Source organism: Giraffa tippelskirchi, chromosome 2 (assembly GCF_054371585.1).
Source record: "Giraffa tippelskirchi isolate mGirTip1 chromosome 2, T2T-mGirTip1v1.2.pri, whole genome shotgun sequence".
Taxonomy (NCBI): domain Eukaryota; kingdom Metazoa; phylum Chordata; class Mammalia; order Artiodactyla; family Giraffidae; genus Giraffa; species Giraffa tippelskirchi.
This window is the reverse complement of record NC_137276.1, coordinates 191,372,012-191,387,749: the sequence shown is the minus strand read 5'-3', so window position 1 is coordinate 191,387,749 and position 15,738 is coordinate 191,372,012. Positions and strand designations below refer to the sequence as shown.

At 34.6% G+C, this 15,738-nt stretch overlaps 1 protein-coding gene across 2 annotated transcripts in view; it reads left to right on the top strand.

Moving 5' to 3' along the window:
- EPHA6 (EPH receptor A6) overlaps positions 1-15,738 on the top strand; it is a 946,574-nt gene that overhangs the window by 477,169 nt on the left and 453,667 nt on the right. The gene's annotated exons all lie outside the window — the stretch shown is intronic.

Here is a 15,738-nt window from a genome sequence, read left to right as displayed (position 1 = left end):
AAAGTTTCTCTCTTGGTGAAAAATTTGTTTCTCCACCAATCATGCAAGCTAGCTAAGTTACCCTGGGATGGAAATGGCCACGGATTACTACTCACCTTGAGAGGTCTTATTTCCTTTAAGAAATTTCTTTATTTGTACTTTTTATACAGTGCCAGACTTTAGGGACCTTAAATACCCATTAAAAATATTGTTTCATATGCTTTCTCATTGGGAGAGTGATGGTCTTTTATGACTTTCCATGTATAACTAGTAGGACTTGCCAGGTCAGTGGTAAAAAGTTCACCTACCAATGCAGGGGCCTCAGGAGACACAGGTTCCTCCTTTGGGTTGGGAAGATCCCCTAGAGAATGAAACAGCATCTCACTCCAATATTCTTGATAGGATAATCCCATGGACAGAGGAGCCTGGCAGGCTACAGTCTATGGGGTCACAAAGAATTGGACACAACTGAGCACACAGGCATATGTAACCAGTAGTGGAAGATCTATAATGTGCTCTCAAACACAGGATTTGATATGATCAGAGTGAAATTGTTTCTCTTTATTTTCAAAACATTTTGTACTTTGCATGAATGCTTCTTCTTGTTTTCTAAGTTATTATTTACACTATGATTTCAAGTCCTTCTATTTCAGTCCTACAGTAGCTCATTCTGCATTTCTAGGTTAATGTAATGCCCTGCTAATCATTTTCCTCTCCTGATGATTGGTATAGTTTATTTCAGAATTTTTTACATTTTCCATATGCAAACAGAAATAAAGGAGTATCTAAAATTTTATGTGTACGAAGTTGCATAAGTATCCTTCTCTGCACTTTTAATATTCATCTTTACAATATTCAAATATACTGTATATTATTATACAATGGAGGCTGGCAATTTAATGTATATTTGTGTATTATAATATTCCTTTTAAATATCCATTAATATGTTTCCTCTACTCCTTAGTCACTTAAACAGCAAAAAGACAATGAAAATGTAGTGACTGGTCTTATTCCTCAGTACTTTTTCTTCTTGTATGCATAGAATTTTTCGATGTTGGAAGTCAGTAATTCAGAAGAACAATTAAATAGTGGATCTTGACTCACTAGAGTGATGAAAAAAAAGTGTGAATGTCGTTCAGTCGTGTCCGACTCTTTGTGACCCCATGGTCTATACAGTCCATGGAATTTTCCAGGCCAGAATACTGGAGTAGGTAGCCTTTCCCTTCTCCAGGGGATCTTCCCAACCTCGGGATCAAGCCCAAGTCTCCAGCATTGCAGGCAGATTCGTTACCAGCTGAGGTATAAGGGAAGTCCAAGAATGCTGGAGTGGGTAGCCTATCCTTTCCCCAGCAGCTCTTCCTGACCCAGGAACCGAACCGGAGTCTCCTGCATTGCAGGCAGATTCTTTACCAGCGAAGCTATCAGAAAATCCCTTAACAATAACTAAGGAGTAAGTCTTGCTAGAATACTAGAATGGGTAGCCTTTCCCTTCTCCAGGGGATCTTCCCAACCCAGGGACTGAACCCAGGTCTCCCACATTGTGGGTGGATTCTTTACCAGCTGAGCCACAAGGTGGTTTATGTTTTCCAATATTGGATATTAATTTCATGCTAAGTTGTACTTCTTGATTCAGTATACAAAAGCTAAATAACCAAGACCACCTAGTTGAAAGCGTATACTCAGAACCTTCATACTAAATCACAAGCTCATATATGAGGCAAAGATAAGTTATTTTTTAGGCAAAATAAGTTATTGAGGCAAAAAAATAAGTTTATTTTTTAATAAGAGAATAGTAAATTCTAAAGTGTGAAAAGTTGGAGGGAAGAAAGAAATTGAGTGGAAATTAAGTAGACATTAAGTAAGTGTTAAGAGTGAGAAGGAAAACAGAAGTTAACTGAGAAGATGGTCAAAACTAGGTGATAAAAAGTTGATGTGACATGTTTGGAACCCTAAACCAAACTTACTGGCATGCACTGGTGACCAATGTCACATACACAAAAAATATACTTCAAGTCTTTATTGCTAGCTGCTGCTTAGAAGAGTTGTTTCACTGTTGCTCAAAGAAAATTCTCCCAGAGTGTCCAAAACATGCTATAATGACTGAAATAATTACTTTGAAAATCAGAGTACTTGTGACTTCTGGTTGTATACCTTCCATGGTAGAAGTAGATAAACCAGTGTGGTTCAAATTGATTGTGTTTTTTAAAGGAAGAAAAAGCTCTCTCTGTAGGAGATTGCACAGACACAGGATTAACTACAATCCTAATGATCTTTCATAGATATTGTGTATGAAACTGAAATGTAGGTGCCGTCTAAACAGTTGATACCCAGATATACTATTTCCTTTCCGCTTCATTTTTTGTAGGTCATAAAATTAGGGTTGCATTGTACAAAGTTTGTATAAATAAAATAAGGAACAGAAAAAATGCACAACTACATACCTATTGAATTTATCAATTTCCTGGCAAAAAGTCATGGCATTATAACATAAAGACAACCGTATACTTAAATTTCTTGCCCCTCCCAAATGAAATGACATTTATCTTCACTGATCTCTGTAAAAGAATTTTAAGCAAAAAGTGTAGTCCACTGTGTCTAAAACCTTGTCTATGAAGAGACAGTGTAATAGACAAAGAGAAGATCTCGAATCAAAGAAGGTGCAATATAGGAGATATATGGCTTAGATATCATATAGTGAACTGTATTTGACTTTAATATTTCTTAAAACTGCCTTTGAAAACCAGAGGAAGAGAGTAACATTTGCCAAGTTTTATTATTGGTTTAAAGATATACGCATTGATGGGGTGTAGAACATGAAAAATCTGTAGCAGATATTATGCCATTTAATATGTAATGACCCTGTGAGTTGTTCATTATTCGCATGTCACAGATTAGAAAACTGAGGTTCACACTGAAAAGTGCGAGGGAGGGCCAGTTTTGAAATCAGACATTCCTGCTCACATCCTATGTTCTTGCCGCCATAATTTATATCTTTCTATAAGTCTGTATAAAATTTCAAAGTAGGCTACAATTTTAATTCTATTCTATGAAGCTGAATTTCATTAAATTCAGACCTATTAGAACTGGCTCTACATTAAGAAAGCTTATAGAAATTTCATTCCTTAAGTATATAGCTAATTGGTTGTATATAGTTTATTTATATAGTTTGATTCTCAAATAGCTTAGAATTTTAAATTATCAAGTCATATTCCAAAATTGCTTTAAAATGATTCAGTATAACAATGATTGACTAAGTTCCATTTAATATATTTCCTTCCAGATATGGAAAAATGTCTTCTTAGCTAGCTAACTCTTTTACATAAACCACAACAAGCATATGAAAATTACCTAATAATTGTCCTAAATTGTTATAGGTTTGCTGAATTTAAAAAATCAATATTGACAACTTGCAATTGTTCTAGCATTTAAAAAGTCTTAAAATAAAAACAGCCTATGATCAGATGCATTCATATACATTGCATTGTGTCCCTCACCCCCAGGAACACCAATCAAGAGGAAATAAATAATAGTGTTCTAACCAAAAAGAAAAAAATAAAAACAAAACTCAAAAGTAAGGAAATTTTCTAGAGAGTGTTACATTTCCTAAAGTGTCATGTATCATATGTTCTGATTGTCACCCTGATGCTGTCAAATAAATTTTGTCATTCAGATTCAAGCATTTAGATATTGGACGAGTCCAGGGAATTTATCTATCTTCAGATTCATGTACCTTTACCCATATAAGAATTATTCACATTTTCAGATAAAATGCCAGTTGGACTACGTAACCAACTTTTTTCTAGTTTTATTTCATGAGTGGTATTATATTAGGAGTTGGAGAAAGGAGAAAAGGGAATTTCACAAATGTTTCAGGATATTTTTAATAAGGCTTTAATTTAGAAATGTTTTAATTAAAAAATGGTGCCAATGAGAAGACTTAAATGCAGGATGTGTAAAAGGTTGTTCTGAAAATTATCAACTCTTACTTGCAGGACAGGGAAGCCTCATGCGCTGCAGTCCATGGAGTCTCAAAGTCAGACATGACTGAGTGACTGAACAATATGCACAGGACCCAAGAATCAGCATTCTAGATTTCAGTATATAGTTACATAATAGAGAGTTTTGAATCATCGGGAGCTAGGGTCTGCTTTGGGGAAATATATAATCTTATTAAGATCTCTCATAATCCCTATTTTGCTGATTCACATTTTTAATTTGATCGATATTTTTAATTCCTATCTTCACCACACTGCATGATCTAACAGATTATGTTATAGCCTGATAGAAATGATACAGGAAAAGAGTCTGGGTTTCTCACACCCTCCGTGACTCTCTGAGTTTACTCAGTATTTCTTAATTTGATTGATGACTGTGACATGAGGTGTGCATGATATTGTATAAATATCACAATCACTAGATAGCTTTGAAGTTATTTAACAAAACTGAGTATCTATAAAAATTTGACAAAATATCACCATTTTTACAGTTTAAGTGATCTTTCAAGTGTACATAATATTGAGTCCTATTTATTTAGGTTCTTTGTGGCTGCTGCTGCTGCTGCTGCTAAGTCGCTTCAGTTGTGTCCGACTCTGTGCGACCCCATAGACGGCAGCCCATCAGGCTCCGCTGAACCTGGGATTCTCCAGGCAACAATACTGGAGTGGGTTGCCATTTCCTTCTCCAGTGCATGAAAGGGCAAAGTGAAAGTGAAGTCACTCAGTCATGTCTGACTCTTAGCGACCCCATGGACTGTAGCCTACCAGGCTCCTCCATCCATGGGATTTTCCAGGCAAGAGTACTGGAGTGGGGTGCCATTGCCTTCTCCGTCTTTGTGGCAGTTATGTTTAAAAAATCAGCAATTTTCTAACAATAGAATTTGTTTTTCTGGAATAAGAAATAGGAAAAGAAACTGATTTAAGTAAGTGATATAACTTCAAATTTGATGAAGTTAAATGATCAAAAGTTGATGTTAGATTATTCCTCTATATACAGAATTCTTGGCAGAGAATTTATTTAACAATATCAGTTGTAATTTTATCATTGCAGAGACTTCTTCATGTATAATTTATCCAGGTTTTGCTTCAATTTAAAACCATTCCTGTAGTTGCATTTTCTGTGAAAAAGGAGAATGACTTCACAATAAAACTTCAGTTAAAAGGCAACTTTACACTTAAATAAAATTTTATTTTGATATTATAACAAATGTAAATAATGTCTGATATTATTATTTATTCATTCCAGTATTCTGGACCCATTCAATACTTCCATGTCACTTTCCATTCTTCTGATGTGGAATCAAAATGTGTACATACTGCTTCACTTTTTTAAAACAGAAAAATACCTTATTTCATATAAAAGCATGCTATACTTTTTTATTTATATTATTTAAAATTATTTTTGTGTTCTGAGACAGCCTAAAGACAAGCTACATTTTGTTAGGTAAAATTAATGAGACAATTAAAACTTTTAAACAGCAGATTATGTGACTCCACTAGTTATGTCATAATTTTAAGTGTTATTTAGATATTTGAACAAGCAGTTAATTATTTAAAAACTTCTGAACTGTGGAACATCAATCCATTTTCACAAATCTCATTTTAAAACCATTTTCTATAATCAAGAGTAGATCTGCTTAGTTCCCCTTACTCTTCCCCACTCCCACTGCATAACCCCTTTCCTTTTGTATTTCTTTTTCTCTACCATCAACATTTTGTTTCAAAATTGGCATGAGCTTATTGTCTTAATCACACATTCTCATGAGATAAAATCTTATTTCAAACCAGAGAACACAGTATATAACACAGGATAACACAATAAATTCCATTACTAAACTAAATCTCCAGATTAGCTTAGAATGGGGCATGTTTAATCATCTCTATATTCCAGGACATCCTGCTGTGATATAAACAGATGTATTTTAAGTAGTAAAGAAGAGTTATACTTCCCTTTTGCTGTCATAAAATCTTAATTTATTTTTACAAAATAGAAGGCAAATCATGAAGAAATATGTGACATCTTAAATATACTAAATTACTAATCTTCTGCTGGCCAGTTTATTCAATACTCTCTGATGTGGAGTGAAGGTTTGAATCTCTTCCTTAAGAGAAACTGAGCAAAATGATGGCTGGAGAGAAACATGTTATCACACCTGCAACTTTCTCTTTCAAAAACACAAGGAGGGAAAAAGTTTCCTCATCCAAAACTTGCATTCATTTTCAACTGCATAGACCCCCCAAGTACATGTTTGTAGGAAATGTAGAAGAGGATCCAGCACAGTCCATGATTCTGCCTGCATATACTAAGAACTGGGAAAGAGAGAGAAATGACACTCCTCTGGACCCAAGGGATGCGTCTCTGTTTTGAGACTTAGAAATGGAATATAATTCTGACCTTGAAGGGGCAGCTTATTTACCACATCATTCTATGTTCTCAGAGGGGGGAAAAAAAAGGGTGAATTTAATTATATCCTTGTCAAGAGGTAATTCCATCTCAAAAATTAATTTTCGGTGCTTTGGAGTTATTGCACATTAAAAATTTTGTCACACAAAAGACATGGGTGGCTGTCATAAACATTTTGAAACTATTGACCTTACATAGCTTCATCTGCACAACTATTGATTTTTTTCTGTCTTTATTTTGACATTTCATATGATTTCATCTAACATTCATCACTGTAGAAATGTCAGGCTTAAGGGTGCTTTTTTATTGTTTGGGTAGAGCAATCATAGAAATAGTTTACTACTTATCTATTAGAAGCAGTAGGCTGGATTCATCGATGCTGAAATGATTCAGCGTCAACTTACCACACTTATTTTTCCAGAGGTTTCCAGGTTGCTCTTTTTTTCCCTCCTGAGATGTGAATTGGGTTGTCACTTTGGATATTAGATGTCAATAATTCATTAACTAGGCTCTAAAACACTAAATCCATGAATATTCTTAACTGAGGACTTTGTGAAATATAAATGATACAACTGTTAATACAGTTTCTGTTTGTTGAGAAGGTGATGTGGAGCACTAATACATTTCCAAATACCAATTATTCAATACATAATCAGAAATCAGTAATTTAGTGTGGTTTTATTATATAAATGTTTTGTCTTATCCAAATTTTCAGACACGATTCTTCATGTTGTCTTCCTCCAGCCTCATGGGAGATAAATGGCTTTTTAAAAGACTGAATGGCATCTGTGACCAAAATATCATCTGAAAATATGTATTTCTCTTTCACTTGGGTAGCTTTCTTAAAATGAATTTGCAATGTGTTAAAAAATAAACCAAGGACTTCTACTGAGCAGTGAATAATTTATGTGTAAATAGGCTGACTTTTATTAGTATAAAAACTGGAAGAAGAGTCAACAAATTACTTGTCTTACTATAGGCTAGTTTCAGACCAGCCAACAGCATGTAAAAATTGTATTTTCAGGCAGAACCAGCTACATAATTTGCAAGGCTCAGTGCAAAATGAAAACATGGAGCCCTTTGTTCAAAATTAGTAAAAATTTCAACAACAGCTAACATTAAACACAAGGGCCTTTGTTAAGTGTTGGACTCTGTTTCTGAATAGACTGCATGCTCGTTAAACTAGCTCTGTTTTTAGGTCCTATTCATGAAAGTTTAACTTTCTAATTCCATTTGTTAATGAAGAAAACTTGACCTCCTAACACTATAGTTTTCTCTTCCAAGAAAGCAAACTTGAACTGAGATAATCCATATTCAGGTTCAATAAAATACCATTAGGTAACTAAATTTTTAAAAATGATTTATTGCTAAAGTATGCAAAGTGTTACTTTGCTTGATTATTTGTTTTTAGTCTCTGAATTAGCAATAGGTTTTTATTTTTTATTGCTAGCTAAAGTAAAAGCAAAATAAATATATAAGTAAATTCCACTTAATCATTCTTATGATAACATTTCCTGTTTATAGATGGCAAATCCAGAAGCTTCAGGTATCTCTCCATCTGTCAGCTGATTTGCAGAGAAAAGTACTGTTAATGAAAATGGTAGTGTACACAAGGTGATCTTTAGAAGTTACCCACTATTCTCAAAATGACATTGCTTTCCATGGCAAATAAGAAACTATTATCTGGTTTTCATGTCCTCAAACAATTGTTATCAAAGCAGTAATAATTGATTTAATAGGAAAGAAAGTGTTATAATATGACTCTGTCTCATTTATTAATGAAACATTTTTCTATTGGCCAAAAAATTACTGGAAGAAGTATTATGCTATAAAATACATTGGAAAATTTGTAACATATGATTCTTGAATTCTAAGTGTTTGCAATGTTTTAAAATGAAGTCACTGTAATAAAATGTAATTATATTTTAGTGGCATGTAAGCTTTTTTCTCTTTCAGTTAAATAGAAAACTAAGATTTTTTGAGTCTTTAATGTTTTAATTATATATTTGATTCTGTGAAGAACAGTTCTACTAATGAGAGCTGGCCTACATAATGACATTCCTCATTGTATTATTTAACTAATCAGATTTTTCCTACAGTCTCAGCATTTACTTGCCTTTATATATTCAAAGCAGATGCTCTTATGCTCTTATGTGTATTAATATTAATTGAAGTTATTCAGGTGGATGACAAAGAAAATTAGACCCCTCAGGGTATCATCTTCCCTTGTAGTTTTTAAAAAAGCTTTCAAGAGCTGCGTGTATAAATTTGAACAAAATGCTCTACTCCACATGCCACTGTAGATTTATTAATAAGCTTTTGATCATGCAACTGAGAATGCCTCTGATAAAATATATTCCTCATAAAAGGTTCACATGATGAAATGGGTTTATAAAAATAAATTTACACAAATTCTAAAATATAATTTTGACTATAAAATTATAAGAAAAATGTTTACTAGGTTTATTACTTTTGTTGAGAAAAATTGTATTCTGGCAGAAGAAGGATAATCAAGATGGGGTTAAAGTATTTGTTGTTGTTCAGTTGCTAAGTCATGTCTGACTCTTTGGGACCCCATGGACTGCAGCACGCCAGGTTCCCCTGTCCTCCGCTATCTCCTGGAGTTTTCTCAAATTCATGACCATTGAGTTGGTGATGCTATCTTACCATCTCATGTTTGCCGTCCCTTCTCCTTTTGCCTTAAGTCTTTCCCAGCATTAGGGTTTTTTCCAGTGAGTCAGCTCTTCTCATTGGGTAGCCACAGTATTGGAGCTTCAGTTTCAGCATCAGTCCTTCCAGAGAATATTCAGGATTGATTTCCTTTATGATTGACTGGTTTGATTTCCTTGCAGATATTTGCATATATGAAAGAAAAAAATATGTAGGTTAAAAATGCCTATCAATGAACTGATGTGAGTTAAGTTTGGAATAAAGTATATATACTTGAGAATGAGGGATAGAGGAATATTGGGAAGAAAAAACTCCCTGGTTTAGTTGTGTGTCAGATCATAATGTTTATATAAATCAATACCCAGATGTGTTTCTAAATCATGGGGCTTTCAAAAAACACTTTGTCTATGGAATTTGTGAAGTATTTAAAATCTTTTGTACTCTGTGGAAGAGAAAGTTTAGATCTCTCCTCCAAAGTATGGATTTAATTCTATATTCAAATTCACAGATAAAAAATCTTCATGGAGGTCTGATGAAATTGCAAAATATAAATGGTATCTGTTACTTTCAGCAGAATAAAAGTAAAAAAAAAAAAAATTTTCTCCCAATAGTACCACAGGGAGGAATACATACAGTTTCAAAGCACAGGATAAATTACTGATAACAGTATTTTAGTGGAAATATGAACAGCTGAAATAGAACTGAGAAACAGTGTAGCAATTGAAAACTATTCTTAAAATTATCAGATTGAGAAGGGTACTGAGGAAATGTAAGTCTAAAGTCATTTCTTGCTTGCTTACTCTATGAACTGAAACAGTTTCTTAGATAAAAAGAAGAAAAGGCACATTCTGTTGACTGATCCTCCATAGTAAACAAAAAGCTTCATCGATTCCCCAAAATGTTTTAATACAGTTCCACTGAATACCTCCACCCTTATTTTCCAGTCTGTCCTCTCGTACTTTTCCCTTCTTGCTTTTTCTGCTTCCTACCTCTCTGCTCGTTTAGACTGCCATTTCTCTCATCTGCACAGATTCTGACTCTACAGAAATTTTGAGGGGCCACTCATATACCACCCAATTTCCAAGACTTTCCTGAACCTCTCAGATCAAAGGGATATCCCTTCCTCTGAATATTCTTGTTGTTGTTCAGTTTCTAAGTTGTGTCTGACTCTTTGAGACTCCCATGAACTGCAGAACACTAGGCTTTCATGTCCATCCCTGTCCCCCAGACTTTGATCAAACTCATGTCCATTGAATAGGTAATGCCATCCAACTATTCTCTGCCACCCCCATTTCCTTTGCCTTCAGTCTTTCCCAGCATCAAGGTCTTTTTCAGTGAGTCAGTTCTTTGCATCATGTGGCCAAAGAATTGGAGCTTCAGCTTCAGCATCTGTCCTTCCAATGAATATTCAGGGTTGGTTTCCTTTAGGATTGACTGGTTTGATATCCTTGCAGTCCAAGGAACTCTCAAGAGTCTTCTCCAGCACCACACTTTGAAAGCATCAATTCTTCTGCACTCAGCCTTCTTTATGGTCCAACTCTCACATTTGTTTATTGACTATGCCAAAGTCTTTGACGCAGAGTACATATCATGAGAAACTCTGGACTGGACGAGGCACAAGCTGGGATCAAGATTGCTGGGAGAAATATCAATAACCTCAGATATGCAGATGACACTACCCTTATGGCAGAAAGTAAAGAGGAACTAAAGACCCTCTTGATGAAAGTGAAAGAGGAGAGTGACAAAGTTGGCTTAAAGCTCAACATTCAGAAAACTAAGATCATGGCATCTGGTCCCATCACTTCATGGCAAATAGATGGGGAAACAGTGGAAACAGTGGCAGGCTTTATTTTTCTGGGCTCCAAAATCACTGCAGATGGTGATTGCAGCCATGAAATTAGAAGACACTTACTCCTTGGAAGGAAAGTTATGACCAACCTAGATAGCATATTAAAAAGCAGAGACATTCCGTTGCCAACAAAGGTCCATCTAGTCAAGGCTATGGTTTTTCCAGTGGTCATGTATGGATGTGAGAGTTGGATGGTGAAGAAAGCTGAGTGCCGAAGAATTGATGCTTTTGAACTGTGGTGTTGGAGAAGACTCTTGAGAGTCCCTTGGGCTTCAATGAGATCCACCCAGTCCATCCTAAAGGAGATCAGTCCTGGGTGTTTATTGGAGGGTCTGATGTTGAAGCTGAAACTCCAATACTTTGGCCACCTTATGCAAAGAGCTGACTCATTTGAAAAAGACCCTGATGCTGGGAAAGATTGAGGGCAGGATGAGAAGGGGACAACAGAGCGTGAGATGTTTGGATGGCATCACCGGCTCAATGGACATGAGTTTGGGTGTGCTTTGGGGGTTGGTGTTGAACGGGGAGGCCTGGCGTGCAGCAGCTCATGGGGTCACAAAGAGTCGGACATGACTGAGAGACTGAACTGAACTGAACTCACATTTGTACATGACTATTGGATACCAGTCAAAATGGACCCCCACTAAAGGGCCCACACTAAAGGCCTTATTTTAATATATTCACCTCCTTAAATGCCCTGTTTCCAAATATGTTCAATTCTGAAGTCCTAAAACTTCAACATATGACTTGGGGTGCCAGGGGTACATTTCATTCATGAAAAGTACATAAAACAGTACTTGGCACGTAATACTTAGTGAATTTGGGTGTTGGTGGTGTTATTTCTTTCATCACACTTGTTCCTTTGGCTTCTGATCATTTTGGGTATTTTTATCTTATTCTGCCAGTGAATATGTGCTTTTCGTATAATCTAAAGATAATTTCAACTTTGTCTTCCTATGACCACCACCCTCCCTATGCCCATTTACCTTAAAAGCAATTTTGTATGTTAACCTAACTATAAATATTTCATTATGCTATCATATTTAATTGAAATTTATACTTCCAGAAATCTTATATTCGCAACTCTTCATATTAAAATTTTTATTGTTTTAACTTACAAAGCATTTTCCATTACCACAGAACAATTCAAGAGAGGAAAATAACTGAAGTATAAGAGATTCAGCAGTTTGATAAAAATGTGTATATAATATCATATATGTTGCATATATGTTATGCTATATGAAAAAGACTACTACTTGTCTGAGCTAGTAGTAGTACTGAATGGTGCTGAATGGTAAAGTACTGAAAGTTATTTTACCCAAGACTCACTATATTCAGAATAATTTGTCACTCTTAGAGAATTCCAGGTGGCACAGAAATTGAAAAATAAATTCATAGAGTTTTGTGATTTAGAAATATTCACATTGAATTTCCTTAAGTTATAACTGTGTCCAATGACTGAATTTTATTTAATGTACAGACAGGAAAGGCAACTGCTGTGGGTGCTTTTTGCAGAATTATATACAATTTAGAGTACACTGGCTTTGACACAATAAATCAGCCACCTTTTTTTCTTATTTCCAGCATATCACATTAACCAATATAAACCTTACATTTTTGCTGTTAATAAATGATTCTAGCTAGCAGAGTAGTGATCAAGCAAGGGGAAAAAAGAATTAATCAGGAAAATAATCTGACCAAAATGTGAAAATACACATCTTCAGAGATTTAACTGCCCACAGCACATTTCTGAGAAAAAGTAAATTAAGGATCCTCCCTTAGAAACCACTTAGAACTTAAGAAGCTTAAACTTCTATAACTTGAGGCATAAATGTGAGTTCTTTAGAGAAGTTCCAGTTTTTTAGTCTTCAGTGAAGCAAATGGTATTGGTAGAAATTGGAAGAAAACATCACGGAACAGCAAAAACCTTTTTCACAGCAAAGGACAAAATAATTTTAGATAAATTCTTGAACTGGTGTAATTGTAGAAGAAAGCATTGGAAATCTGATGAGATTTCTAAGAAATATGATTTGCCTCATTGCAGATCCTCTGAAATTAATGTGAGAAATTTCTTTATTTGCATTAAAATTGCCTAATCAATCCACTGATGCACCTTAGCACAATGTTGTGTATCAAAGCTTTATGAATTGAAACAAGAACTTATATCAGTAATTTCCCTATTACAGAGTAGCTTTTCAGTGCCAAGTGAAAAGTCAGTCTTCCAAATACTGCTAATGACACTCTTGCCATCAGACTATCAGGCTGTTTTTTTATGCAGAAGATTGAGCCTAGAAAAACTTCTTATTGTCACTTTAAAATTCAGCTACATTTTGAATAAACCAGAAAAGTTCATTGGTAAAAATAATAAGCAGTACATTACATTATAAAATATAAAAATACTTTGTGATGCAACCAACACTTTCCTGTATTTTATATTTACTAACTGTAAAGTTGCATATTAAGTGCAATTTGTCTATATCTTCCTAAAAAATAATTCAGCAATTGCCTTCTTTGAAAAGCATTTCCAGATTCACTTTGCACATATTCACACAAGTAAAGATTCCATTGTTAATAAGGTGTTTTCCTTTTGTTTTTAAACATGAAGTGAAAATGAAAACAGATATGAACTACCTTATCATTTACATGCAGTGTGTCTTAGTGTAAACAGAGAAAATAAGTGATGACTATGAGGATTTCTGAGTTTATTTTGTAAATAATTTTCCATTTCATAAAAACATTAAACACATTACGTGTTTACATAAATTATATTTTTAAAGAAACATAGCTATTTTTCCCAAATAAAAAAAAGTTTACTGAGGAGTGTAAACTTGATACATGTTTTAATTGATGTTTCTATTGAAATTACTATAATTTACATGCAATTATAAGGAATAACACAGAGTGGTTCTTTTACAATCCTTACATACTTTATCCTTTTTTCACTCAATGGGAACATTTTGCAAAACTATTAAAGTTTAGTATCATAACCAGGATATTGACATTAATATAATCTAACAATTTCATTCAGCTTCTTCACTTTTACTTGTCCTTATTTGGCACGTGTGTGTGTGTGTTTGTGTATACATGTGTGCTCTATAGAATCTTAGCATCTGTGTAGGTTTGTGTAACAAGATTCTGAACACTAATCCTGCAGGTATCCCTTGTTTTGTTCTTTCTTAATCACACCCACTTCTCTCCATCCCTTTTCCTCTGGCAAATATTAATCTCACTTCTATTTCAAGAAATTTATCTTTTTAAAATAGTATGTAAATGGAATTATACCATGCGTAACCTTTTGAGACTAGTTTTTTCATGCAGCATAATTTCCCCTGGAGATTCATCCACGTTGTATCAATACTATATTGCTTTTTACTGCTGAGTTGTATTTCATGGTATGTATGTATCTCAGTTTATCTGACCACTCATCTGTGGAAAAATATCTTGGCTGATTCCATTTTTAGCATTAAACATAAAACTACAATGTACATTCATGTACAGGTTTTTATGTGAACATAACTCTTCATTTCTCTGGGATAAATACCCAGAGTGAGATTGCTGGGCCTTACAGTAATTTCATGTTTAGGTATATAGGAAACTGCCAAACTGACTTCCAGAGTGCCTATAACATATTACATTTCCCCAGATAAAATATGGGTTGACCCAGTTTCTCTGCATCCTTGTGTTCGATGTCATAATTTTTTTTTTAATTTTTACCTTACATTAGGTGTAGCTGTACATTGCTATGGTTTTAATTTGCATTCTCTTAATGGCTAATAATGTTGAACATCATTTCATTTGCCTATTTACCATCTGTATATCCTTTTTGGCAAGTGTCTTTTCATGTTCCTTTCGCATTTTCTAATTTAATGTTTGTTTTTTTGCTAATGAGTTTTGAGGGTTCTTTATATATTCAAAATACTACTCGTTTGAGATACGTAATTTGCAAATACATCTCTTCTTCCAGTTTGTAGCTTGAATTTTCATCCTCAGGATATGAGCTTTCACAGAGCAAGTGTTTAATTTTGTTGAGGTCTAATTTATCAATTTTCCTTTTCAGAATCATGCTTTGGGATCAAGTCTGAGAATTCATTTCTGAGTCCTAGATCCTAAATATTTTCTACTATACTTTTTGCTAAAAAATCTTATATTTTATACTAAAGTAAATTTACACATTCCTTGTTTGTAACTCAGCTTGAGTTGGTGCTTTTGTTGAGGTTCATTTGGGGGTAGCAGTAAAAGTGTCCACTTGGTTCAGTGTCATTTGTTGAAAAACTATGTATACGTCTCCACTGAATTACTTTTGAACCTTTGTCAAAAATCACTTGAACACATTTGGATGGGTCTATTTCTGAACTCTCTATTCTTTTCATTGATTTGATTTGTATGTCTACATTTTCTCCAGTACCACCCCCATCCTAATTACTATGCCATAGAGTAAGCCTTATTATCAGGTAGATAGCTCCTTGTTCTTTATTCTTCTTTATAAGTACTGTTTTGTATGTTATGGTGTCTGTACCTTTGAATTTTAGACTAAGCTTTATCTACAAAGAGGGATTCCCAGGTGATGCCGTGGTGAAGAATCCGCCTGCCACTGCAGGAGACTTGGGTTTAATCCCTGGGTTGAGATGATCCCCTGGAGGAGGAAACGGCAACCCACTCTGGTATTCTTGCCAGGAAAATCCCATGGACAAAAGGAGGCTAGCTGCAGTCTGTGGGGTCACAGAGTCAGACATGACTGGGCACACACGTACACACGTGTCTACAAAGAAGTGTGCTGGGATTTTTATAGAGATTGCATTAATCCTATTGACCAATTTGGGAAGAATTGACATCTTTACCAT